This window comes from Adiantum capillus-veneris, chromosome 10, assembly GCF_014529385.1.
Source record: "Adiantum capillus-veneris isolate H3 chromosome 10, ASM1452938v2, whole genome shotgun sequence".
NCBI classification, from domain to species: domain Eukaryota; kingdom Viridiplantae; phylum Streptophyta; class Polypodiopsida; order Polypodiales; family Pteridaceae; genus Adiantum; species Adiantum capillus-veneris.
The window spans coordinates 139988266-140014543 of NC_140940.1; positions in this window are offsets into that span (position 1 = coordinate 139988266).

Genomic DNA, 26278 nt, shown 5'->3' on the forward strand with positions numbered 1-26278 from the left:
CTAGTCCCACTCATCTCTAAAGTTGGCAAATCCTTAGCTAAGATTGATATCTCCTAGGTCAGTAGCACTTGGAATGCTCTCAACAATTGAAGTAATAACTGACCAAAGAAACTCATTCCTCCTATATATATCCTCCCTCGCATCGATGTCCTCTCTCACAGCCTTTTTAGTGGCTTTAGAATTCTTGAAAACTTTAGTGCTCTGTGGGTTGGTTTAGGGCCGTAGCTAGATATCGGATTGTCCACAAGGTGGAGAGTTCATATGGTTGCCAAGTGTTTGGGAAGCAAATTGCAATTTGTTGTTGCCGGTTGCCGATTGCATCGGGGCATGCATGCACTTAGCGAAATTTTCCAGTGTACATCAAATATTGCGTTCAATCAGGTGAGATGCTCATTCACAAAAAGTGATTAATCATGCAATATGATTGAGCAAGGTACTCATCATCTATATCGGGGTTGAATAGGTGCTTGCGCTACCAAACCACATGGTCAAACCCATAGAACATTGAGCAATGTTGATAGCAATGTCTTGTAGTAAACTGGTTGTTCCATGTCAGACAAGAGTTCGATATATATCTCGAGCGGGTTGGTTTTGAGGTCACCTTTTGTCACATCATATCTATGTGCAAATGGTAATGAATCACGATATATACATATTGTATCATAGTGTTTCTCGAACCATTCCTTGTGCCAATTTGATTCAGCCCATGAACTCCCTCGTCTTTATCTCCCCTTATAGTTGGAAATACATACCTTTTCATCAAGTGTTTTGGATTGTTGGCTTCCCAATCTACCCCTTTTGGGTCTCTCTCTACCTTGCTATGATATTTTATTTTGTGGTCTCTGTGGTTGGGATATGTGACATTTGCTTAAATACTTCCATAGGTCATGCATTTTAGCCTCTTGGACCAGGGCCACTTGTCTCTCTCCTCTCTTTTCTCAGTGCCTCTAAGAACTCTCCGCGAAGACATAGAACACGCCATCCATGGACTAAAGGGTAGATATATACAGTTTAAATTCTTCCCCTCTCTGTATGTCTTCTACAATTTCCATTGTGTTCCTTCTTTCAAGGTCATGTTATAGGGTTTAGGATTCCATTTTTAAAATTAATTACATATTTCTCTTTAGAGCTAGAGAGAGAGAGAGAGAGAGAGAGAGAGAGAGAGAGAGAGAACTATTACAATCAATATAACTTGTATAGAGAAAGAATATTACAATTTAAGTGTGTTGTCATTCTCCACACACTACCTACTTCTCCCTTTTCTACTTCTCCACACACTACCTACTTTGTCCCTCTTTACCATAGCCCTACCCTTTTGTGTCAGGGAGTTCTTGAGTTGTTGTAACCTCCTCTGGGAGGCTCCTGAAGTACTCATAGCTTGTGTTCTCTCTATTGGTGATAAGCTTCTTCTATCATTGGGCCCAATTGTCAACAGTCCTGCCAGTGACGTCGAGAGTGCAAGCACCACTTAGTTGTCTATGTTTGAAACTTTCCTTGGCCAACCGCATTCAATAAATGCCATCTTATTCTCTAAGTCTTGAGTTTTCAGCTAGAGAGAGAGATTATACATTGTGCATTTGCCTAGCTTACTACTACATATAAGTCAGCCATCACTTTATCGCTTCATGGAGAACAAGTGCGGACATGCAAACAATTGGAGGTGTCTTGTTGTGAGAATTACGTTGTAGATCAATCACGACCAACACCAAGGGGTCTCTGGAATCGGACATCATGGCGTGGTTTAGGGTAAGAGAATAGGATTCTAAGCACATGAGAGAGATGAAACAAGGGCAAGTTATCTTCCTTTGCTCATAAGTCACTTGATCATCTTTATGGTTTATATCCAAGCCTCTTCTTGCTCACTAAAAACCCATGTATCACTGGGAGATCATGTTATCAACTCCACATCGTATGGCCATTGATTCACCCCTTGCAACACAATGGACTCTTAGTTGTATCTATCTCAACATTCAATGCATCAATTGTACCATTTACCATTAAACAACATTTGTTGCTCATTACCCTATGTGATGTTTTTCCTTGGTGAGCTTGGCTTCATTTTTGGATGCCAAACCGTGAAAGTGTCCTCAAAATTCTCACTACAAGCTAGTGCAATGTACCTTTCTAGCTTGTGTTAAAAGATAACGCATGAGATAGAATTGAGAGATATAAGGTAGATAGAGAGAATAAAGACAACATATGCCTTAGGCTTCCAAGTTGCATTAGGCTTCTTTTCTCCCATACAAATCAGTGGCCTCCTCTCCTTATATAAAGAGACACCTTCTAAATGATACAATAACATCGAGACGTTCTTGGTGATGTACACATATTGTCTCCACATCTTACTAGGGTAGATACATACGCACACACACCTTTTAGTCTTGTGCTTAAACACCCCCCCTCAATACCTACAAGGCACGAAATAAAATATAGGGTCATTGATTGGATTTGTAACATAGTGAGCCTCTTGCTTTGTGGAATCGCTATTACATTTGTGCTAAAATGACCGCACTTGCAAAACATCTTCTTTGAAGAATCCTTCTTGAAATATGTTGCTTCAGTATGACCTTTCTTCTTACAAAATCCACAATTTACATTAGACACGGATAAAACAATTTTTCAGTGGAGGTAAATGCAGATGTTGAAGTTACTTCACCATTCCTTGTCTTGAGCTTTCACTCCTCTTCAATCAAAATAGCCTCATAACCTTCCCACATTGGCTTGGTAAGTGTGTGAGAGTAGTGACAAAAGAATCACATTATGGAGGCATATTTTTCAAGAGTAGGGCTATGGCATCATCATCATGTATCTTGGCATCAATGGAAGCCAATTGCATCATTATGGACCATGTCCGAGATAAATTGACTTATCGAAGCCTGGCTGCAATTTTTAAGTGCAATTTTTTATCATTCTTGGGTGCAATTTTTAAGTGCTTTTCACTAGGACATAGAGCTTTAAAAGCTCATCCTACATGTCCTTTGATATTTTGGTGGCTACATAATGGATGAAATTCTTTCCAAGATGGAGCCATGATTGCTTGAGCGCACTCATCATCTTTACTGTCTTCAACACTATTTGGATTTACCTTTTTATGACTAGTTATAGATGGCCACAAGCCCTTAGATATGGACGTAGACTTGTATCCGCCAAGTATGAAAGACCTCACCCATAAAATTTTCAATTTTGGTGGTTTCTTTGGACATTGTGTTGTGCGGAGGGTCCTACCTCTTCAAGACTCTTGAATGAGACAATGTCTACTTTGTTAAAAATGGAACCAAACTAATCAAGTGCCCTTCTACATAAACAAGGCTTACCAAAAATAGGACATAAGTTCCTCTTTTTGTTTCATAATAAGTTGGGTGATATTTTCACAAGATTCAAGAGGGTAAAAAGGAACTAATGAGGGCTTCTTTGGGTTAATAGACTTCAAGGGAATATGGATGAATATTAAAACTAATTCACCACATATTTTTAATGTGCTGTATTTGTTTTACAAAACTTTTCCTCTTATTCCATTTGGAACCTCCCATGACCATATGGCCCTTCATGGGGTGGTTTGCAAGCCATCTACCGCTCTGATGCAGGTGACAAGAGCTGGAGGCAATAGTTTTCACCTTTAGCTTGGTCTTCAATAGCGAAGGGCTCCTTCAAGTAGCATTCTTGATTGCGACACAAGCTCTCAGGTGGCACAAAAAGAGACTTACATGTGTGTGTCTTTTGTGCATCACATAGTAGCTAAGGGAAGACCACATAAGCGTGATAACTTGGAGATATTTGTAGGACCTACTAAGTGCAAAACATGCCATATAGTCCTTTGCTGCAGTCACATAAACTTGACGACAACCAAGAATCTTCAAAGCCTCAACTGATAGTTGCAGATATTCATTTGTGTACCTTATCAACTAGATAAACTAGTATTTCTATTGGGTCATCATGCCCGTGTAGTTGATAAGGTCATCTTTGAGCTTTGAAATGTGTCCTTTTCAATGCTAGTGAGTACCGAGTTCCATGCTCTATTCAAACCATTCTCTAATATGATCTTTTCCACCTTTGAAATATGCAAAATACATCGGATTTATTTTGCATTGGATAAAACCATTTCTTTCTAGTCACATCATTTATAAATGTCACATAATACAATGAGACACCAAGGATGGTGTGCTAGCAGGACCCCATACATTAGAATAAACCAATTCAACCTTTTTGCTTTTCCTTTCATTTTCTACTCCATTCATTTTCATTTTCAATTTTAACAAAAACTATATCTTTGTCAATAATTTCACAAAGCTTCATCATCTCCCAAGCACACATACCCAAAATTACCTTATGTGTAATCTTGAAAACACTCCTTGTGGTGTATTGCATGGAATGAAGCTCTAGAGTGGTGAAAGAATTTGAGCATCTTGCTCTACTTTATCTGCCACATTGGCCTCTGATGTTGGGCTTGCTTTCTTGAGACTTTGACTCCTTCTTGTTCTTAGACTAGCAATTCTTTTTGACATGGCCCTTCTTGCCGCAATTCCAACACTCTAAAACTGACTTGTCCGTGACTTGCTACACCTTGAGTGAGCGATCACACAACTCCTTTGTTTCTTGATTCTCTTTTTTGGTCTTCCTCTCGTTTCTACTGACAATGTAACACTTGATGTTTCTTCTATGCTCTTCCTCTGTATTTTCTCACTTAGGAGAATACCCACAACATCATGAAACTTGAGAAAATTTGTACCAAAAATGGAATTACTTATGGCTATCACAAGGCTATCCCAATTATCTGGCAAAGAGGATAGTATTAGGAGAGCTCAGACTTTATCATCGAAGTTGACTTTCACCGATAGATGTTAATTCTTGTTGGTGTTGGTCATTCAAATGCTTTGCAACCAAACCATTTAGTGCCATTTCTAAGTCGAATAATTGCTTTGTGAAACACCTTGGTTTTTCGTAGAGATCGTCAAACAACTTTATTAAGCTCTCTATGGTATTCATCTTTAAAACGTTGAACGCCACCGTTGATGCCAAGCAAAGCCAGATTGTTCCCAATTTCTTTTGATCAGGGCTGTTTCAAGCTTCATTTGCCATTGTTGCGGGCCTCTCTGCAAGAGCTCCTAATGGAAAATAGAGATTCTTTTGGTAGAGATAATCTTCGCTTTGTATCTTCCAATGTTGGTAGTTTTTGTTGTTGAACTTCTCAATCTGGGACTTATCCTCTTCTACCATCATTCCTACTCAATTCAAAGATACTTCCCTTTATATATATATATTAGCTACTAGTAAACCTCACTCTAATACCAATTGTTAGGATTAATGAGTTTTTTAGTGGCTGGAGAGAGATAAAACATACACCATAGAGAGTAGAGATGTGTGTGTGTGTGTGTGTGTGTGTGTGTGTGTGTGTGTGTGAGAGAGAGAGAGAGAGAGAGAGAGAGAGAGAGAGAGAGAGAGAGAGAGAGAGAGAGCGCACAAGATATATGTGGTTCACCCAAGTGTGGGCTATGTCCATGGAAAATCATCCATTCAATGGCTTTATACTTCAAAGTTTACAAACGGCTTAGAAACTCGCAATGGTTGTCTTGCCTGATTCTCTCTCTACCCTGTTTCTAGCAAAGCTCGAGATCGAGTATAAATTTTGGGGTTTTCAACGACGAGTGACTTTTATCCCGCACGATGTATTTTTCTCATAATGGGGCCTCACAAATGTGCATTTCTAGAATAAAAATTACAAGGGTAAATCAGGCTCCATACCTAATAGAATGATCATGTGCCCTTTTGATCCTGTGAGCGCCAATTACTGATCTTTTGGTTTTTGGGGCCTCAGTGCCAATATCTTAGGATGTTCAAGTTGACAAGTCATCCAATAGAAGAATTTCCACATATATCATGCTTTGAATAATTATTGTGTCTTCACCTTGGCTGTTTATGTCACAACACTATAATACAATAATCTCGACATTATTGAGCTCAGATTTATCAAGCACTTATTGTTTAGGGCTTTGGAAAGGAGAATGTTGAAGAGTTTTTCAAATATGTAGGTAGGGTTTTTCTTCAAATTAATTGCTTTGAATGCACATTTGTATGCTGCCTTGTGTTCCAAAGTCAAAACCAAGATGCCTTGGCCACTTGTTTTCCTCTTCTTCATGGACTTTGGTGTTTCATTCAAAAAATTGCTAATCTCATCAGTTGTACAGTGTTTGGATTTCTGATCAAAGGGTAATTTGAAGATGTGGAAGATCATTTTGTAGAAATTTACTAGCTTTTTCTTTCACCAATAGTGGATGTAGTAGTATCAAAATTGAAGGTTTCAACTACCTGCTCTATAACAGTCATGTCGATGGAAATCTTCGATGCCTCAAACAAAAGTGCCAAGCCTTAATTCTACAAAAACTCCTTTTCATAATCCTTGAATGCTTATTTGCCAATGGCATGGTAGGATATGATCGCTTGCTGCCCTCTTTTGCTATGCTCAATGCTATGGTGTCTTAACTCCTATTGCTTCTCTTCTATTGCCTACATAGCATTGATTTTAAGATATTTTATAATCCAACCAAGAATCACTGTGGTGTAGGATTCCTATCTTGAAGCATGGAAGGTATCTCATTGAGGTCCTTACGAGATGAGCTAGTGGATGTTGAATTGTTTTAGACAATGATCATGGAGGAGAGGTAGGATGTGTACAACTTCTTACAATATGATGTACCGAATGACTTGTCATAGTCCAATAACAAGATCCTCATTATTAGAATTTTGAAGTTTACCATCATAGCAGGATCTTTATATAGATTGGGTATTGATTGAGTTTGCTCACAAGGTTGGTACCAATGTAAGGTAGGATGCAAGTAATTACTGAAGCTCACAATGGGAGCTAAAAAAGGCACTTCTCCAGTGACGTTACAATAAAGACAAATTTTCAAGCTGTTTATGATGTAGTATGATATTAGATGTGAGAGATTTTTGCAAGACGTGACATTTTCCAAAGAATGGGTGGGCCAATAACTGCAAACATGACACCTTTGACCACCATTCACCCTTTGGGCATATTTATGAAGTGGGGTTTGGATTTTAAGGGACGACTTTTTGTAAAGTCACACCCAAAAAGAAAAAATATATATTCATGGAAACATGTTATGTCGTTAAATAAGTGGAAGCTAAAGCACTCCCTAACAATATAGCCAAGTCCACAACTTGGTTCATATACGAGGATATCATATGTTGGTATGGCTGCCCTTGGAGATAATTTTAGATCAAGGAACTAATTTTATAAATGATACTATTCAAAACCTAACTAAAATATTTTCCATCAAGCATTGAAAGTCAACACCTTATTATCCCAGATGCATGCATAGATTGAGAGTAGAAAAAAGTCCATAAAGATCTTGACAAAGATTGTGTAGAAGGAACCCCACAATTGGGATGAGAAGCTTCATAAACCGTTATGGGAATACTGAACAACATCCAAGATTACCACTGGCAAAACACCGTTCAGAATTGTGTATGGAACAAAGGTCGTTGTACCAATGGAATTTGTTGCTCGTAGTCTCAAACTTGTAATACAACATGATATGGATTATAATTCAAAATGAAGAAGAGACTAGATGAATTGTTGCAGCTAGATGAAATCAGATAGAGAGAGATACTAGAACAAGAGATAGTCCAAAAAAGAAGAAAATAGTGGCATGATAACAAGTCCAAGGTGAGGGAGTTCCCGAAAAGAGATTTAATTTTGCTATATTAGAGTCTAAGTTAGGACCCAAGGGACCCAATCCAAAAAAAAGAAGAACCAGAATACGAAGTACATAATGGTAAATGGTAGAGCATTAAAGACCACATATTTTTGGAAATCAAGTTGATAATGTTTAAAAGGAGTGGCGAATGCATGCAGAACACATCAATAACGGTTGGTCTTTTCCCAAGGAACTAAGAAGCGGAACATTCATTGAACAAATTAGAGTGACCATGCAATGAGTGTGCAATCCTAAGGCCATTTCATCACCTCATACACACAACACCCTCTACACAAGATCCTTCACCCGACAAACAATGCACATGAGTAACCCTATCCGTGTTCCGTTTCCATTGCTACCAAGCTTATTAAGAAAGTTCTACTTCTGAATGTAGGGCACTTCTTTGACTTCACCAATGGAGAAAAGGTCTCAAAAAGGAACATCATCCATCTGATTAATCGCCCCTGGATGATCACCTTATTTATCAAATAAAGTTGAGCTTGATTATCAACATAGAAGTGAAAGAGCTTTTCCAGCAAGTAATGCCTGAACTTTGTGGCATTGAACACCATTTCTAGTGCTTCTCTCTTTGTAGTTGAATACCCTTGTTCTGCCTTAATGAATCTCCGACTTGCAAAGTACACTAAGAAATCATTTTTTCCATCTAGTTAAGGTGAAATACCCCCATCGCCATGCCAGAAGCACCCACTTGCACATGGAAAATGATATTCGAGTTTGGCCGACAAAGAATTGGCTTCATGCTACATATGCATAAACCTCCAAAAAAATTTAATGAATCCCAAAAACAAATTAAGTTTAGACGCATTGGTTGATGCTCTGCCCTACTCGACTCTTTGGATCTTATCTTTAGCCATCTCAAAACCATCTCTGGATACAAAAGGTCCTAGTAGTTGTTTCTTCTAGACTATGAATACTGACTAAAGGGATTCATACAAATCCTCTTTTCTCTACATATTTTGAAAACTCATCCACAAAAATCTCCAAAAACTTGTGCAAGAACTCGTTGAAGATCTGCATCATACATCACTGAAAGGTTGTTGGAGAATTACATATACCAAATGGCATTAGTAGATACATGAAAGCTACCCATTCAATAAAGAAAGTTGTTCTTTCTTCATCTTTTGATGCTATTTTTAGTTGATTATACCAAATGTACCCATCCAACAAGCTGTACATCTCATGTCTAGCTACTTCATCTAGCATCATGTCTGTAAAAGGTAGTGAAAATGATTGTTTAATTGTCTAAGCATTTAGTTTCTTGTAGTCAACACTTACCCTCAGTTTCCTATTCTTCTTTGGAACTACCACAATTAGAAACAACCAATCACCGTTGGCAACTTCAATGATGAGGCTTGCCTTTAGAAGGCTGTCAATTTTTTCTTTGACCTTATTTGCATAGTTTGGGTTCATCCAGTAGCTCTGTTATCAGACTCATCGAGCATCTGGTTTAACCGGTATCCAATGTTGGCTTAATTCTACGTCAACACTCTTCAGGTCCGTATGCTCCCAGAAAATACATATTTATATTTTTGGAATAATTCCATGGATTAATTTTGGGCTAAAACCCTCTAGGTCCATATGCTCCCACGAAAACACTTACTGCTAGGTCAACACCCTTCACATCCGTTAATCATATGCTCCCAAGAAAACACGCATTTATTTTCCTAGAATAACTGCATAGCTTTCTCTTGAATTTTTGTCTTCAGATGTTTGTTGATCCTTATGACCATAAGATCTGACTTGAACCTAGGTTCCATTCCTCCATTTCTTAATCTCTGGTAATAGCCAGTTTGGCATCCATCCCTCTTTCCTTCTAGCCAAGGATTCATCTTCCTTCTCTATTCAAATTCTTGTTGAATATTCAAAATTGCGTGTATTTCAATTTCTTGTAGGCTGTTCCCCTTTAGATATTGTTTGAATTACACCATCTGGGATTCCCATAATCTAATTTTTAAAATTTGTGTTATCTCTATATGATTTATTCCTTCATGTTGTGGGTTCCCTCTGATGTTTCCCCAAATATCTTATCCATTCCCTAAATTGAAGCTTTGTTGTCTAGATTGAGTGTTCTCTTGCTTGGTTTGATTCAATGAATATGTTTGGGCATTGCTCTCTCTATTCCCATGCCTTCTTCACCTTGTTCATTCAAATTTTAGATTGTCAAGGCATTGTGATGAAAAGTGCTTCTATTTCCCACACGTGTAATAATTGAAATTTTATCTAGTGAAGTCATCTCTACCTCTTCCTTGACCAATTTTTTTTTGATATCTTCCTCCACCAACCATGCCATGAGTACTAGCTGTGTACCCTGGTTTTTCAATAAGCCTTTGTTACTAAAGTGTCTAAGGATTTCTCAATGCAATTGAGGATGGATCTTTGGCCTCCTTAAAGTGGTGTATCTTGATCTTGAAATTATTCCAGAGATGACCAAAGTCTTTGCAGTATGTGCACTAGATGCATTCATCATTTCAATGCTCTTTGGGGATTTGCATCGCATGCACTAGGTCCCTACTTTCCCAATTGAAGGTATGATCCCAGAGATCTCAGATGTCTACCTAGATAGCTCTTCATTTTTGCTTTGGAAACCTCTTCCCAATACAAACTCAAGCTTGATGACATGTCTTCTGAAGAAGACATGCTGGAGCTTGATTTGGACTTTTTCTTTTAGCCCTTCTCCTTCTTGGCTTTTTGTTCTAGCTTCAAAGTTCTTTGTACTAGATCATTAAATTTCCTTGTGGGAGTTGGAACTTTCAGCTCTCTTAGCTTCGTCCTCTTGAACCCACTAAAAAACCATGCTCTCATGCGTTTCTCTAATGGAGAGTCATGGAATTGCCTAGTAAGCTCTTTAATTTTCTCTACATATCACCTTATTGAGAGCTTACGTTGCTAGATCTTATCTAACTCACATAGTATATCCTCATCCCCTCGGTTCATACTGTACTCTAGGAGGAAAGCTTTTTTCATCTTGCTATATGTTCTCAACCTATATGATGCCAGATACTGGTAGTACCATTTTTGAGCTCCATCCTTCAGAGTATGGGGGAAGCCTTCTACCCAATCATCTCATTGATTTGTCTGAGATCAACATATTTCTCAAAATCTTGGATATGAACATCTGGATCATCCCTTCTGCCACCTCTAGATGTAGGAAAATCTATATTTATATCATTGGATTTTTCCTTGTGTTTAGGTTTCTCATAAGAATAGGTTCCCTCTTGCAATTATGGGTTGTCATGATGATCTGATTCCTTCTTCCAATGTCTGGGCTTATGGGGTGGTCAATTTTTGCCTCCCATCTACCGAGTGTGACATGGTAGTCCTCATTTGTTTTGGTTACAACCTTAGGTTCTTTTCTTTTATGAGGTTTGGTCATTGACTTTTAATGTTTATACCTTCTTCTCCTTGACCTTTGCTTTACCCTTTCTAGAAGAATCGCAAGAACCATGTGAATTAGAGTGTCTTTTAGCTCTCTTTAAATGTCTCCTTCGTGAATAATTGGATTGTTCAAGATTTGATGTCCATCAGTTTCTAAAATCCCTAGTCTCTTCTCCTTGAGGTTGTGGCTTGTATAGATGTGATCTTGGTTCTCAACAACCAATTTGATGAATTTTCTTCCATGTGCTTGGCATTGTACATGTATTTTGAGTTACTAGCTAGCTTTGAATCCTAACTGGGGAGAATTATTCTTTTCAAGAGCTTTAGCTGGGATGGGTATGGAGAGTGCTTTTGAAGGAAGCTTTTGAGGGAGCTTTTTTTTGTTCCTCTACTTGGGAAATATTTTCTAGCAAAAATCTCTCTCCGTTGTGGCTGGAGAGCTTGTTGGAGGGAGCTTTTTTTTAATTTATCAATCCCTTAGAATATTCAAACTACCATTTTCTTTGACAAAAATTATGTTTGAAACATATTTGAAGGACAATAAGATACAATCCACACTTTTAGGACATGTGAGCCCCGTCACAAACCACAATTTTAACTTAGCACATAGCATTCAATAACAAAGAAATATGTTTTCTAGAAAGTAGATGAACTGTAAAACAACTTCAATCCAGTACATAGCATCTACAAAAAAAGAAATATGATATTCTCAAAGTAGACAAACTGCAAAACATTTTTTATTCAACATATAACATCCATTAACAAAGAAATATGTTATGTACAAAGCCGAAAATTTTCAAAACAAAAGACATTACATAATCCTGAAGCAGGAATTCTCATTAAAAGAGTTTCAATACCAAATCAACCACAATTACACACAAAGTCGCAAGCCCTCAAGCACAATTATGTTGCACATCGACAATTAAACACATGTAGCAGATCTTCATTTGTCAGATTTCTCTGATGGACGAACATATTGTGGTTCAAATCCAAGCCAAAATAGTGGAGGAATATGTAGTATATATGCTTGCATGCCATATAGGGTTTACTTTGTGCCACTTGTTCTACAAAGTCTCCACATGCACACATCGGACTACTAGCAACATGAAATTCATACCTCTCTCCTCGAACTTGAGAAGAAGATGTCTCCAACATGAAAGTTTCATGCACGCCTGCCTTCAAACAGTGTGTTGAACAACATGTGTCTTCATGGTCATGGCCAATTCAATTCTCTTAGAGGCTTGAATCGATACTCGTGGCTGATAATGCACATTGTTGGTTTCCCTTGCTACAAATTTTTTTACGGAGAAGCCCCCTGTCTCCAAATCCAACAGCTCTAAGGCATTTATGTTTGTTCAGGCCAAGTTATGGGCACTCTTATAAGACATTGATGAGTGATTGTGTTATAGATTTTCCATGTTTGATCCACACTATTATTGCAGAACCACATGAATTGTGCCTTCAAAGTGCTACCACCTTGCCCAATATTATTCTCTCTTTCCCATGTACGAATTCCCTAGAAGAATGGTGCAACCGCACCTGCACCTGTGTTCCTTATTTTTTTCTTGTATTTACCAAATCTAGATCCCAACCACCCTTGGCATTGAACCCTACTACCCTTTTGTATAGGACAGATTGCCCACATGGTCTTATGAATATTTGTCTCTTCTACCATCAGACCACCCTCGTGTTCTTCGACCTCATGACCCACCCTTGTAAATGTTGTTTGTGGTCCTCAACGATTGCGAGGAATGTTCTGTGTAATGTATTTAGGTCGATGCGCAAGTTCTCTTCCTCACAATCTACTATCTCAGCATTTTTGTGCCTTGTGGCTACTGTAGTATTATCTCCCTCCATTGTCGATCTTTGATAGAGGGGTATACCTTCTAGCCCATCTTCAATCGCTTTCGCAGTAACTGCTGTACCGGGTGCTCTACCTTTTTTTGCTTGGATGACCAAGTTTCTCACATCCAATGTTTGAATCTAAGTTATAAACAACAAAGATGCAGGCAAGAACTTGCAGAGAGAGAAAAATTGATACATATATTAGACAACAATTCAATACCTCTGTGTATGAATCAATGGCTGCATCTGCTCTAGTACAGAGAGGAGCCCATTTCTATTTAGCTGCTCCCCATTTTCACGCACCACCACCCCCATAATCATCTACTTTGCAAGATGTAATTGCAAATGCCTAGGGCCAGTGATTGGGCTTTCAGACAACACACTTGACACAAGCTCTCTAGTCTGTTAGATCCCCGATTGCAAAAATCCCTTCACCACGAGATGATTATGACTTTCGAGGTGGATAAATAATGGAGTCCAGTTGTAATCAGCTAGCAAGTAATAAACAGTGCATGGACACTCCCGAATAAGAATTGGAAAATTAACACAATGAAAACAACGCAGTTTTTCATTTTTTGAGCTAAACATACCTACCGAAGCAATTGATGTTAGCAATTTCCCCATCCAAGAAGTCTTGTTTGGAAACCCGTTCATTGCATTTATTGAGCATTAGCTATTCTTACAAGGAGGTGCCCACAACATTTACTTCTCTTTATCAAAGATGGATACATCATTCTAGAATGGACAGGCTTAACCCAACAATGGCCATCATACTTCTGATCCATCCCCAACATTTTGGAAACACCATCCGACACAACATCAAGCTCATAAATGTAGTCCCCATTGTATATTTTAGGAACTTCATCGACACGCTTCTTAATTGAACATCTAGAGATCATTCGGCTTAACTTGGGGTACTTGTGGCTATTTAATGCAATATACTCTAATGTACTTTGTGTTTTTTCCACATGCTCAAAATCTACCCTTTTTTCTTTGTTTTCGGTATCTTCCTCTCTTAATTTGCTTGCCGTATCTTCAATACATGCATAAAAAGAATCTTTAGTCTTACCGTATGAAATTTTGGTAGATGTGTCTCCTTGTTCTTCAATGGATCTATCAGACAACTCTACTATTGCCACCTTCGATGTTGAGGACATTTTCATACTGTCGCGCGTGACCAACAGAAACTTTGAAGACAAGGTTGAATCTGACACAAATTGAAATTGTTGACCTACTTGCACAACATCTTTCACCTCTGTCTGAATGTCACCATCCAGAGTTGAAATGATGGCAAAAATCTTACTGTCACCACAACCCCCATAGTCCCTAGGATGCACCATCAAATATCTTGCTGTGCAATCAAGAAACAATGGGACATCGCCAACATGATTCAAAAACAACTTACCTTGCTCGACGAGGATGAAGCCGTTGCTCAACAATCTAGTAGATGCAAATGGATTTCTGTGAATGTCCAAGCTTTCCCCTTTACCGTAGATTTATGGGCAATTTTGTTACTCAAACAAAGATTAGGAAGCTCAATCTATCATATCATAAATTAGATGTGCAAACCAGAGTCCATATTAGTATCAATTCCTCCTCTATACATATAAGTTAGTCTACCCCCACCTATATTTTGGTTTTTTTCTCCCTCTTTCCTATTCTTTTAACCTCAATCTCCAAAATTTTATCTCAATGTGACACTCACTACTTTGTCTCTGTCTATCTCCCTCATTCTGTCTGTCATTTTCTTCTAGCTCTCACTATTTTCCACCCTAACTCTATATATCTAACATTCCTACTTGTCGATCTCTATCTATTTCTCTTCACAATATACTCTATCATCTGGCCTTTTCTTTAAATTTAACCGTATCTCTTCACAATACACTCTATCATATGGCCCTATCTTTATTAGTACACTAAGATCAAATTTTTGATTGATTATGTCGGATTTTCTATTGAGAAAATCTCTTTATTCAATTTTGAGAAAGTCCCTTTATTTGGTGGCAAAGTGTATGGCGTGATAGAGAGAGAGAGAGAGAGAGAGAGAGAGAGAGAGAGAGAGAGAGAGAGAGAGAGAGAGAGAGAGAGAGAGAGAGAGAGAGAGATTTGTCCATTCCAAAAAGGAAAAATGATTGGATACCCCTCTAATTTGTGGAAAATTTCAAAATACCCCTCGAATTTCAAAAATACCCCCACTATTTTGTCATAAATTTCCAAATGCCCTTCAAAATTTCCCAATTTTCCAAAATACCAATGGTTGTGAGATTATATATTTCTAAAAATAAAAAAAATTGTAGCTTTTCAAAAGAGGACTGCTTGTCTATCAATACAAGATGCTGAAAGTAGGATTTGAGGTTGTTTCATAAGTTTGGAGATGAATTGCTTCATTACTTTTAGGCATAATTGCCTTTTTTTGCTAGGTAATTACTTGCCAAACATAAATTACTATTTTGTCATAAATTCCCAAAATGCTCTTCAAATTTTCCAAGTTTCCCAAAACACCAATGGTTTTGAAATTATTATTTCTAAACAGAAAAAAAGTTGTAGCTTTTCATAAGAGGACTGCTTGTCTATCAATACAAGATGCTAAAAGTAGGACTTGAGTTCGTTTTATAAGTTTTGGAGATGAATTGCTTCATTACTTCTAGGCATAATTGCCTTTTTTTGCTAGGTAATTACTTGCTAGACATAAATTACTAATTTGTCAAAATTTCCCAAAATGCCCTTCAATATTTTGAATATGAATTGCTTCATTACTTCTACATATAATTTCCTTTTTTAATAGGTAATTTGTGACAAATTATTTGCCAAACACTCAAAAATGGATCTTAATTGTCAAATAGGAATGAAGGTTAGAAAACCATGAACAATCCAACGAAAAGAGCTTCTAGGGTATTTTGGAAAATTTTGAAATTTGATGGTGGGTATTTTGAGGGGTAATTTGGTAATCTTCCATTCCAAAATTTTTATAAGCAATCAAATCAAGGATCTCTCTCTCTCAAAGGCGATGAACCTATGGTTCATTTACCCTAGTGCTCACCCTTCATGATGGCCTTGAGGGAGAGAGATATAGAGAGAAAGAGGGAGAGAGGCAAGGAAGAGAGAAGGGTAAAAGAGGTTCATAGACATTTTGATAGAAGTGGTGGCAATAGAGGGAAATAAAAGAGCCAGTTCAAATAAAATTTACTACCAATATAAAAGCTTCCAATCCTGTGTCATAGTCAACTCTAGCGTTGAGACTCCATGAGTTTGAGGAAGAGAGAGAGAGGGAGATATTTGCAACTCTTTAATTATGCATTTTTTATGAGTTTAAATAGCAACTAATTATAGCTTCTCATGAACCCTTGTACCAATCATAGTATCTAGCAAATTTGCACGGAGGTAGCGATCGCAAGTCTGTAGAGAGGAATCACTCGCAAGCAAGAGGAGTCAACGATCGTATTTCCAGGTAAGCCTTCAACTACACTTTGCGAGATATTTTCCCTCGTTTTGTTACCCTCTCCTACTTTGTTTTTCTCCCTCTCTCTCTCACCCTCTTGCTCATCATTATAGGTGAGCGCTAGCGCTCATGCATCATGATGAGCAAGAGGGTGATAGAGAGAGAGAGAGGGGGAGAAAAATGAAGTAGGAGAGGGTAGTAGAGTGAGGTAAATTGCCTATATATAGGGGTTCATCATGGATGTATTGAGAATAACAAGATAAGGTGACAATCAAGCAATTTATTATAATGTAATGTGATCACCTTGAAAACATCCCTCCCTCCCTCATTCACTCTCCTCTGTTCCTTCTTAGAGAAGGGTTCGTAACTTTTTCTAGAGTCATGCGATACAAGGATCAGAGGTGTCTTGGATTGTTCTTGCTAGAGCTGCGCAGACTTAGGGAGAGCTTGCTGAGGACATCTGTGGAAAGACAGTGTCAAAGAGACGAATCACAGATTTCTTTACACCAGCCATAGGAGAGCCAACGGAGCAGTCATTATAGTAGATCTCAGAGCCTACTCATACTAGAGGTACACTGCTTGATCGAGCCATAGAGCTTGGAAGATCCAGACGTCCACGACCTCGGGGGGTCTCCCACTACCGACAAAAGGCTGCAACAGAAGATACAGATCACTCTAGCTTGACATGCAAGACGCCCAACCAGAGTACTGACCATGGAGGAGGTCCATGAGATCTGACAGCGATCGATGAGAGATTTCATCTGAAACCACAACCCCCCCCCCCCCCCCCCCCCCCCCCCCCCCCCCCCCCTTTGCTTTCTCCTTAGTGTTTTAGTGGTAGTGTTAGCTCTTTGTAACTTTGTAATTTCCGTACTCAGACATGGTATCAGATTCAACAATTGTAACTTTTTGGTCTCATAGGTCATTTTGGCCTTTTGAAGACGTTAATATAACATTTCATTCCATTTCATCTGTGTGTGTGTGTGTGTGTGTGTGTGTGTGTGTGTGTGTATCTCACTCATGATCATCATGTAAAGTGAGAGCTAGTACTCACCCAACATGATGACATTGAGGGAAATAGAGCAAAAGTGAGTGAGAGAGAGAGATTAGGAACAGAGGAGGGTGAATAAGGGAGGGATGGAGAGTGAATTCAAAAAAGCAAAATGGATGTGACTAAGAGCAAGCCAAAAATACAAATATCCAACCGGGTAAGTCAACAACATATAAATAGAATAGGCACAACATAGCTCATTTTTACATCTACATTTTATGTGTATGTGTGTGTGTGTGTGTGTGTGTGTGTGTGTGAGAGAGAGAGAGAGAGAGAGAGAGAGAGAGAGAGAGAGAGAGAGAGAGAGAGAGAGAGAGAGAGAGAGAGAGAGAGAGAGAGAGAGAGAGAGAGAGAGAGAGAGCCTTTGTGACCACAAGCAAACTATGCATTTTCATGTCATATAGATTGCTTAGTACAACTCTTCTTCATGAGATCTTGGAGATAAGCTACTTATGTTACTCAAGCACTATTAATACAAACACCACATAAAATAGCGATAGAGTGCACATGCATTCAATGATGGATCACTGAAACTACCTGCTTGTACCTATTTCATGGAGGATCTCTAGCACTCCCAATCACATGATAACAATACCACATTCTCATACCAAGGTCCCATAGAAGTTATGGAGCTATGGCAAAAACACAAGTGAACCATGCATGATTGAAATGTGCATAGTTTTCTTCAAATTCATCATAAAATGAGTACAAATGAACTTCTAGTATATAGGAGAAGGGTGAGGCATGCTGCCTACATCATGTGTGAGGTGTAGGAGCATTTAGGTTTCATGCATTTTGGAGATATATATAGAGGAAACTTGTATCCACCTTTTTAGGACTGATTTTCACATATCAAATATACCCATATCTATGCGTAGAAGTTGTAGACAAATGCATGGGTCATGGGTACATCATATGGAATCATTCTAGGGTATCATATCATGCTAGGGAGAGGCTCCATAGAGAGGGGATAATCTAGGGATACCCCAACATACGGCCGCTTAAGCCTGGATCATTCATATGCCTCTATGAATCTCTTTGATACATCTACAAGGTTCACATGATTCATCTTCGTGGTTCTCAATTGGATTCATCATCAAGGTTAACTAGGATACATAATGTAGGCTCACAAATAGAGATCCTAGGGTTTGTACAAATTTCATATCAGAAACAACTTTGTCTGAAGAGGGAAGTGTCTCCTCTTCTCATAACTGATGATGCCCTTCATGTGGTCATGGTTGCCTCATTATCTTCATTATTGAAATCTTCTTCATGGTTGCAATCTTTTTCTTCATGTTGCTCTTCACCTTTATGTTCTTCATGTTTGTGGTGTTCATTGGTAGTCATGTACTCTTCATCCTTGTCATTTTCATTTTTGTCTGCTTGTTATTGATGGCTCTCCTTGCTGCCAAAAAAAGTTATCACATACATTTCATGCATGCTCGTGTTGGTAGCCATCATATATACTAAATCATGGATTTGTGCATACATTACAAAGTGAGCATCGTGCTGATATGTGTGTCATTCATGAGAAAGTGGGCAAGCATATACATTAGTGGTAGAACAAACTTCTGTGGGAAAAGCGCCTTGGGCAAGGAGTTTTACCAGTTTGGAAATAAACGCTTGAAGGGTTTTGAATATTGGTAAGAAAGGTGGGGAGCCCAAGGTGAGCCCATGGGAAACACCCTTTGGGGCAGTTGACTGGCCACTTCAAGACAAAATTGACTTGTCGACGGCCGACCGCAAATGACCGGGTGCACGACATGAAAGTTGTGACTGTTTGGAGCCGGATCAATGCAAACAAACAAGCCGATCGATTGGCTATGGACCCCACCACTCTATGAACTATGATTGAGTGTCATCTTTTGCCTCTGCCCAGCTTTCCACATTTCCAAAATTAGCATATGTGAGTTGAAATCAACCCCTGCGGTTGGATTCTTTAATTGCACCCTAGACCACTTGGTATGGGACATTGCACGTGAGTATGCCCAGAAATAGCATTTATAACCTTAACTAGTAGTGGTGCACAAGGCATACACACCTAATTTTGGAAATATGAATTAAATGGCTTAATCCCCTCCAAAATCAGAGGTTAAGGGCTTGATTGAAAGCTAGAATAGAGGTTTGTAAGCTCATAAACACACAAAATCACAATGGGCTTTAATGATGAATTAAATATGTACCTAATTGAAGGAAAAAAGAGAGTAATGAAGGATAAATAAGGCCTAATTATTCACGCTACTCATATTCTCATTAACCAAGAAGGGTAGTGGCTAATTGGTCTTTCCAATGACTTGCCCAAGTTTGATTAAGATCTTGTGATTAGAGGTTTATTAGAAGGGGATGGGGGGGGGGGGAGAGAGAGAGAGAGAGAGAGAGAGAGAGAGAGAGAGAGAGAGAGAGAGAGAGAGAGAGAGAGAGAGAGAGAGAGATTAATCAAGTGTGTGCTACAACTTGATCTAGCATAGAGAGAGGGTAGATTAGGATTGATGGGGTAATTAGGAGATGTTAATTACGCTAATGGATCTAATACCACTTGCGGAGCTATGGAGGAAACACAAGTGAACTGTTTATGATTAAAAAGTGCATAAGTTTCGTCTAGTTCATCATAGAATGAGTACAAATGACCTTCTTATATAGGAGAAGGGTGAGGCATCTTGCTTACAAGGTGTAGGAGCATCTAGGGTTCATGCATTTCGGAGATATTCATGGAGAAAAGTCGTATCCTCCTTTTTGGGGTTGACTTTGACCTGTCAAATATACACTTATGTATGTGACGTAGAGGTGCCAAAAAGCTCCATGGGTCATAAGTACATCATTTTGCATCATTCTAGGGTATCATATCATCATACATGGCTAGGGAGAGGCTCCATAGAGAGGGGATAATCTAGGGTTACCCCAACAGAAGCTGCTATGATCAAATCTTGAAAAGCTTGACGTACATGGATCACAATCCATATACCCCCTCACAGTGACAGAAGGAAATTTTGCCATCAGCTACATCCAATGATGCTTAGTGCAAAGCTATGATTGGTTTTCTAAAACCCATGACAAGGGCAAAAATTATAGATCCAAGGGATAACCAACCAAAAATTTGGAACTAGAAATTACATAAGACCTCTAACCATGGGAATTTAGTGCCAAAATGACCCACATAGCATAGAAAATGTGCAAAAGCTTTCTGGTTCACACCTTGAAGCAAGATGTGATGAAAGTGAAAACCAAGAATATAGGCCATTTTTTATCTCATCTCTATTACCAAGAGTGTCATCAAACTTGCTACAAAGTGGGAGAAGAGATGCCTAATTTAATTTGTGATTGCACAAGAGATGCCTAATTGGATTAGGGGTTGCTATAGAAGAGCGCAAGGCATAATAGCCACACAAACTTTAAGAAGTTGAAGAGGAGTCCAAAGTCTACTTCCTTAAACATAAAGCTTGTATTCAACCACAATAAGAAATAGCAAGGTAGACCTTGCTAGCACCAGCACTAATTGATGCAAAGTCAGACAAATATTTGATAAAATGACTCCCTCAAGTGTCTCCAATGTAGCTACAACACTAAGAACGTTGTGGATGATGGAGGAGTTGATCTTCATTTGAAGACCTTAAAAAAGTGTGTGAGTTTTTTAATACCAACACTTAAACACTACCCTCCATATTTTCTTCTTCTTTTGCTCGTCAATGTCACCATCCTCACGCATATGTGCCATCGTCTTCTCCATTGTTCTTTGCTCCCTCTTCTTTGCATCCCAGTAGTTTTGTAGTGGCATAAGTTCCCTTGGGATATGTTGCGTAATAGACAATGGATGAAGCGATACAAAGCCTGTACTACCCAGTCAACACACCGTGGAATTCCATGTGGAGTGTAGATGGTGGGACCAATCTCCTATAGGTTGAAGCTTTTCACTTATAGATTGAGGCTTTTTGGAGTCACTGCAAGTGGCTAGATGATACAGGGAGGTCGTAGTTCCAAATTGCTGGACAATGCCAACCAAGTCAAAGTACACTATAGACATCGACATGTAAGGACATGGGTCCTACGGGCAAGGCCACCAGCACAGCCGAACAGTGTGTATGCTAGGGGGAGGCTATAAGATAGCAAGGTTGGGTGGAGACTAGCACACGGATTTACTCTCGTCCTTTCAATGGTATCATAGCTATTCTAAGAAAGGGGAAAAGCAGGGTGGTTGTGCATGCGACGTGCATCTCCTCTCCCATGTTTCACAACAACGGGAGGGGAAGACTCACGCCCTCCACAGTGCAACAAAGAGAAGGCAGATACAGAGTGCACCACGAAAAGGTAGACAATGAATGGCCATCGCAGCTGCCCCACCCACTCTCTCCACAACGCGCGACCAAGGCAAACTGGAGCGCAACTCTATGGCACCGAGGCTCTATTGGCTGTGCATGTAGGAAGGCCCTCTAAACCCTTGCATGAAGGAGGGTTGAACCCACCCCATGAGGATAAGAGGCCAACACCCTACCATCCAAGCTATTGACCCTTGTTGTATAAAACAAGGAAAGATAGCATACTTGAGTGAACAAACAAAGCTAGAAGGAAAGAAAAAGTACAAACTTCAAGGAAGTAGTTTCACCCTTCCTTTTCACTCCTTAGGGTAAGGCAAATTTTCTTCCAAAATTCATTTTTCTTCAAGGAGTAAGCTTCACAAGTGAATAAAAGACTTCACAATAACGACAAGTTTTAGTGAAGAATCAATGAAGGTGTTCTTAAGAAGAACAAAACGTGAAGCGCTACAGTTTTTGCAAGGTGAGGATCGCATGCAATGCAAAAGTCCCTAAGCATTAGAAAAAACACAAAGACTTCAAGCTTTTACAAGATACAAGTTGACATTTTTTCTCTCTCTATATATTAGCGTGTGTTTACCATGGCCAGTGAGGATATCCCACCTACGCACACTTTTGATTTTGAGCACGCGCATCAAAATCCGGTCACTAGGGGTACTGCCGATATTAATAAGGCAGAGCGCCTCAAGATAGGTGGCCTTTTACATCCTTTAGAGATTCCACAAGGTAAGTGGAAAAGTATCTCTGTGGATTTTGTAGTAGGACTATTTAATACAAATCGTGGCCATGATGCCATATGGGTAATTGTAGCCCATCTAACAAATATGTGTTGATTGATTTCCACTAAGACTACGGTTAAGATACAGGAATTAGCACGACTATTTATAGAGTTTATATATATAGACTCTATAATCTTTCGACTGGTATCATTACTGACAGAGATCAAAAGTTTGATAATCACTTCTGGAGAGCTATGTTCCAAAAGTTGGAAACTACACTTAACCTTAATACGGCTGATCATCCAAAAACAGATGGTCAAACCAAAAGAGTTAATCAAGTGCTTATAGAGGATATTCTACGAGCGTACGTTAGCAAGAAGCAAACCATTTGGGAAGACTACTTGTCTTTATTTGGAATTTGCTTATAATAGTTCAAAGCATGCGACTACAGGGTTTAATGCATTTATGCTTTTATATGGTTTTCAAACTAGATCACCCGTTACGGTGGGGTTGGCTATGGAGAAGATACAACAAGCGAAGGATTTTCTCCAAGACCATTTTGATATGCTTCGAGTTGCTCGATAGAATGTTAAGCAAGCTCAAGATCGATATCAGTACGCAGATGAACATCGTCATCTTGCTACTTTCGAAGAAGGAGTCAAGGTTTTCCTCAAGGTTCCTTGTTAAACTTTCACCACGATATTTTGGACTGTTTATCGTTCTCAAACGTATAGGTCAAGTTGCCTATAAGTTAGCTCTTCCCGAGAACTCACGAATTCATCTTGTTTTTCATGTTAGCCGTTTACAAAAACATCTAGGACAGAATGATAATGTCATTGACATAGGTGTGCTAGTTGACCTTATAAAACCACCTAGCATCCCTCATGAACCCAAAAAGATTTTGGATTCTCATGAGCTTCGCACCAAACATCTTGTCAAACAACAGGTGTTGGTAAAATGGCTAGATAGACCTGAAGAAGGTTCTACATGAAAGAATGTCTCCACACTTTAAAAACGTTTTCCTACGTTTGTTTTTGAGAACAAAAACGATTCTCCAAGGGGGGGGGTTATGTAAGGACACGGGTCCTACGGGCAAGGCCATCGGCACGACCGGACAGTGTATATGCTAGGGGGAGGCTATAAGATAGCATGGTTGGGTGGAGACTAGCACAGGCATTACTCTCCTCCTTTCATGACAAATAGGACCCTTTAATATCATTTTGGGATTTCTTCTTGACTCGAGTCGCTTATCTCATGACACTCTTGTAACTCTTACATTTGGAAGCCTGGGAGAGCTTAGCAGCACTCAGTGTTGGTCTTCGTATCATTTTTACTTTTGAGTCAATCATTCTAGAGTTATTGAACTGAATACATTTCCAATTGTCTCAATTGGTGTCTCATAATCTGAAGTCTTTTCATTTCATTTCAATTTTGCATCTAAAGTCTAGTACTAAGTCATGTGAAGTCTAATTTTGTTTTTCTAATTTGATCTTAGATTTGATATTTTATTCTAATCCTAACTCTAGAATAGGTGTCAAGTTGCCATCTCATTCCATTTTGGTGATCACGATGGTGAGCTAAAGCGAGTAGGGATGAGAGAGCTTTTCTTAAAAAATCAAACAAATGACTATGTTTTTGAAAAAAAATCCTGTATGCTCGTTTTAGTGTGTTGAGTCAAAAAGACAAAAAAGCTCTCTCTCTGCTCTACGTAGCACCTACTTAGGACAACCATAGTCATTGATTGTGCTTACAAAATAGCCAAAAAAATACATGCAGTATCCAAGAAACAAAAAACAGACAAGTTTGTACATCCTCTTTTACTGTACATGATCTGGTTTACGACAACAAGAAAAGGCAATCTTTACAAGTATTTGTGAGCAAACAAAACACATCTATTTATTCACAGAATGCTCAAAGAATGAGCATACAGTGGCAGACCACAAACAACATCGTCTACAAAATATGAGGTATTTTGTTGTTAGTCTACACTATGGGATGGGCTGGTGGGTCCAATTCCACAATGTTTGGATGCGGCTTCACAAGAGATACTGCCTTCAGGGAACGCTCGACCTCATTTGCTAGTCTCTTGTCTTGCTCCTGAATCTCTCGTAGGCGATGGGCTTGCATCTCTAAAACATTGTTTAGTATGCTGAGGACATCCTCATTGCTCTCAAACATTGTCATCATATGGCCTATCTGTCTACCCATAAAGGCCAATGCACCAGAATCACCCCTTTATTGAATGACAACATTGTTCTCATTGGTGTATTGTGCAAGCAACTGCCAAAGGAACCAATGGCCATGTTCCATACCCCGTACACAACAAATATTTGTCAAAGGATTTAGTAACAGGACATAGGAAAACTATACTTAGAGCCAATGAAAGACAAATTGTACCTCGCATTGGTGTCACATCCTCCTCTCGTGTCCAATCATCCTCTTGCAAGGAATCGTACCAAGCATCTTCTGATGGAATGTCAATGGCCTCTAAAGTCCAAGTCTACTCTTTTCTCATAGATAGCTGACACCAACAATGTGTGCACGGTTCTATTTTTTGTCTTGCACACAGGTGTCTTATACACAAACACATTCAAGTGATCTTCTCGCCAACCAGTAGTTGATGCCATATCATGCACCAATCCATAATTATCTGACGGACAAACAACCACGAACACACCTTTGTCAAGGGTTGTTGCCAATGCAAGTCGTGCAAGTTGTCCAAAATGGCATACTTCCTTCTTGTCCAATTAGGGACTTCTGTTTTAGACAACCCATACACAGGCATGTTTGATGGTAGTAAAAGAATAGATGCATGCATTGATGAATCAGTGATCGACCCATCTCGCAATGGCATCAGGCACTTCTCCACCACGTGAGGCCTGACATTGCTCAACAATGCATTTTTCAAGTCATCCTTTGTCTTGTTCCAGCCAAGATGCAAAATCTAGACACGCTCTCCACCGCTAGCTTCAAACCAAAAACATGAACTAAGCAAACAAGCTCTTGAATCATACTTAAACAACCAATCAGCTAAAATTAGAAATTACCAATAGACGGTATTGTAACTAGTGGCAAGTCTGAGACATGCAATATTTCTGTTTTCAGACTCATGGAGAAGTCTATCACCTCCTCTGTAGACATCTCACTTTTTTTTCATGAACTAGCCTCTTGTTGTGAGTCGGAAGAGCGATCAGACTATTCGATCTGCATAACAAAGCTAAATTTCTTAGTGAAAATGAAATGCCACCACGATGACAGTGCTCATAAGTGAATAGTTTTTAAATCACGGAATGATGGTACCTGTGAAGTCGTATCAAATCCCTCCCCACGAGGCAATTGCACACTAGATTCTGCTATTGTGGACATTTTTGTACCTGCACGTGCTCTTTCTTCTCTTTCCCTCACTGCATCATTGTGTGCTTTTTCCTTGCTTATAGGGAAACATCCCTCATCATACTCCAAGAACCAAGGTAGGTGTCGGTAAACTCTTCCCTTGAAGTTGCGGGCCACTTGCAAAGGGTTGAGCACTTACTCTGGTTTACTGATCTCAAGCATTTTTTGCAAGCTTGCAACACCTCTGATGTTGAACTTACGCTTTTGCAACAATCTAATACATTTTACAGAATCACAAGTACTCAAAAATATATTTTGTTTTTTCCAAGCAGTAAAATAAAGTGATCTAACCTACAAAGGCATCTTTTTCCTGCGTTTTCCAACGCTTTGACCACCTCTGATTGAATTCCCTTTTTCATTAGAGCTAGCTCATAAGCGAATCTCTTTTCTCTATGACTAAGCTTGGCATCATC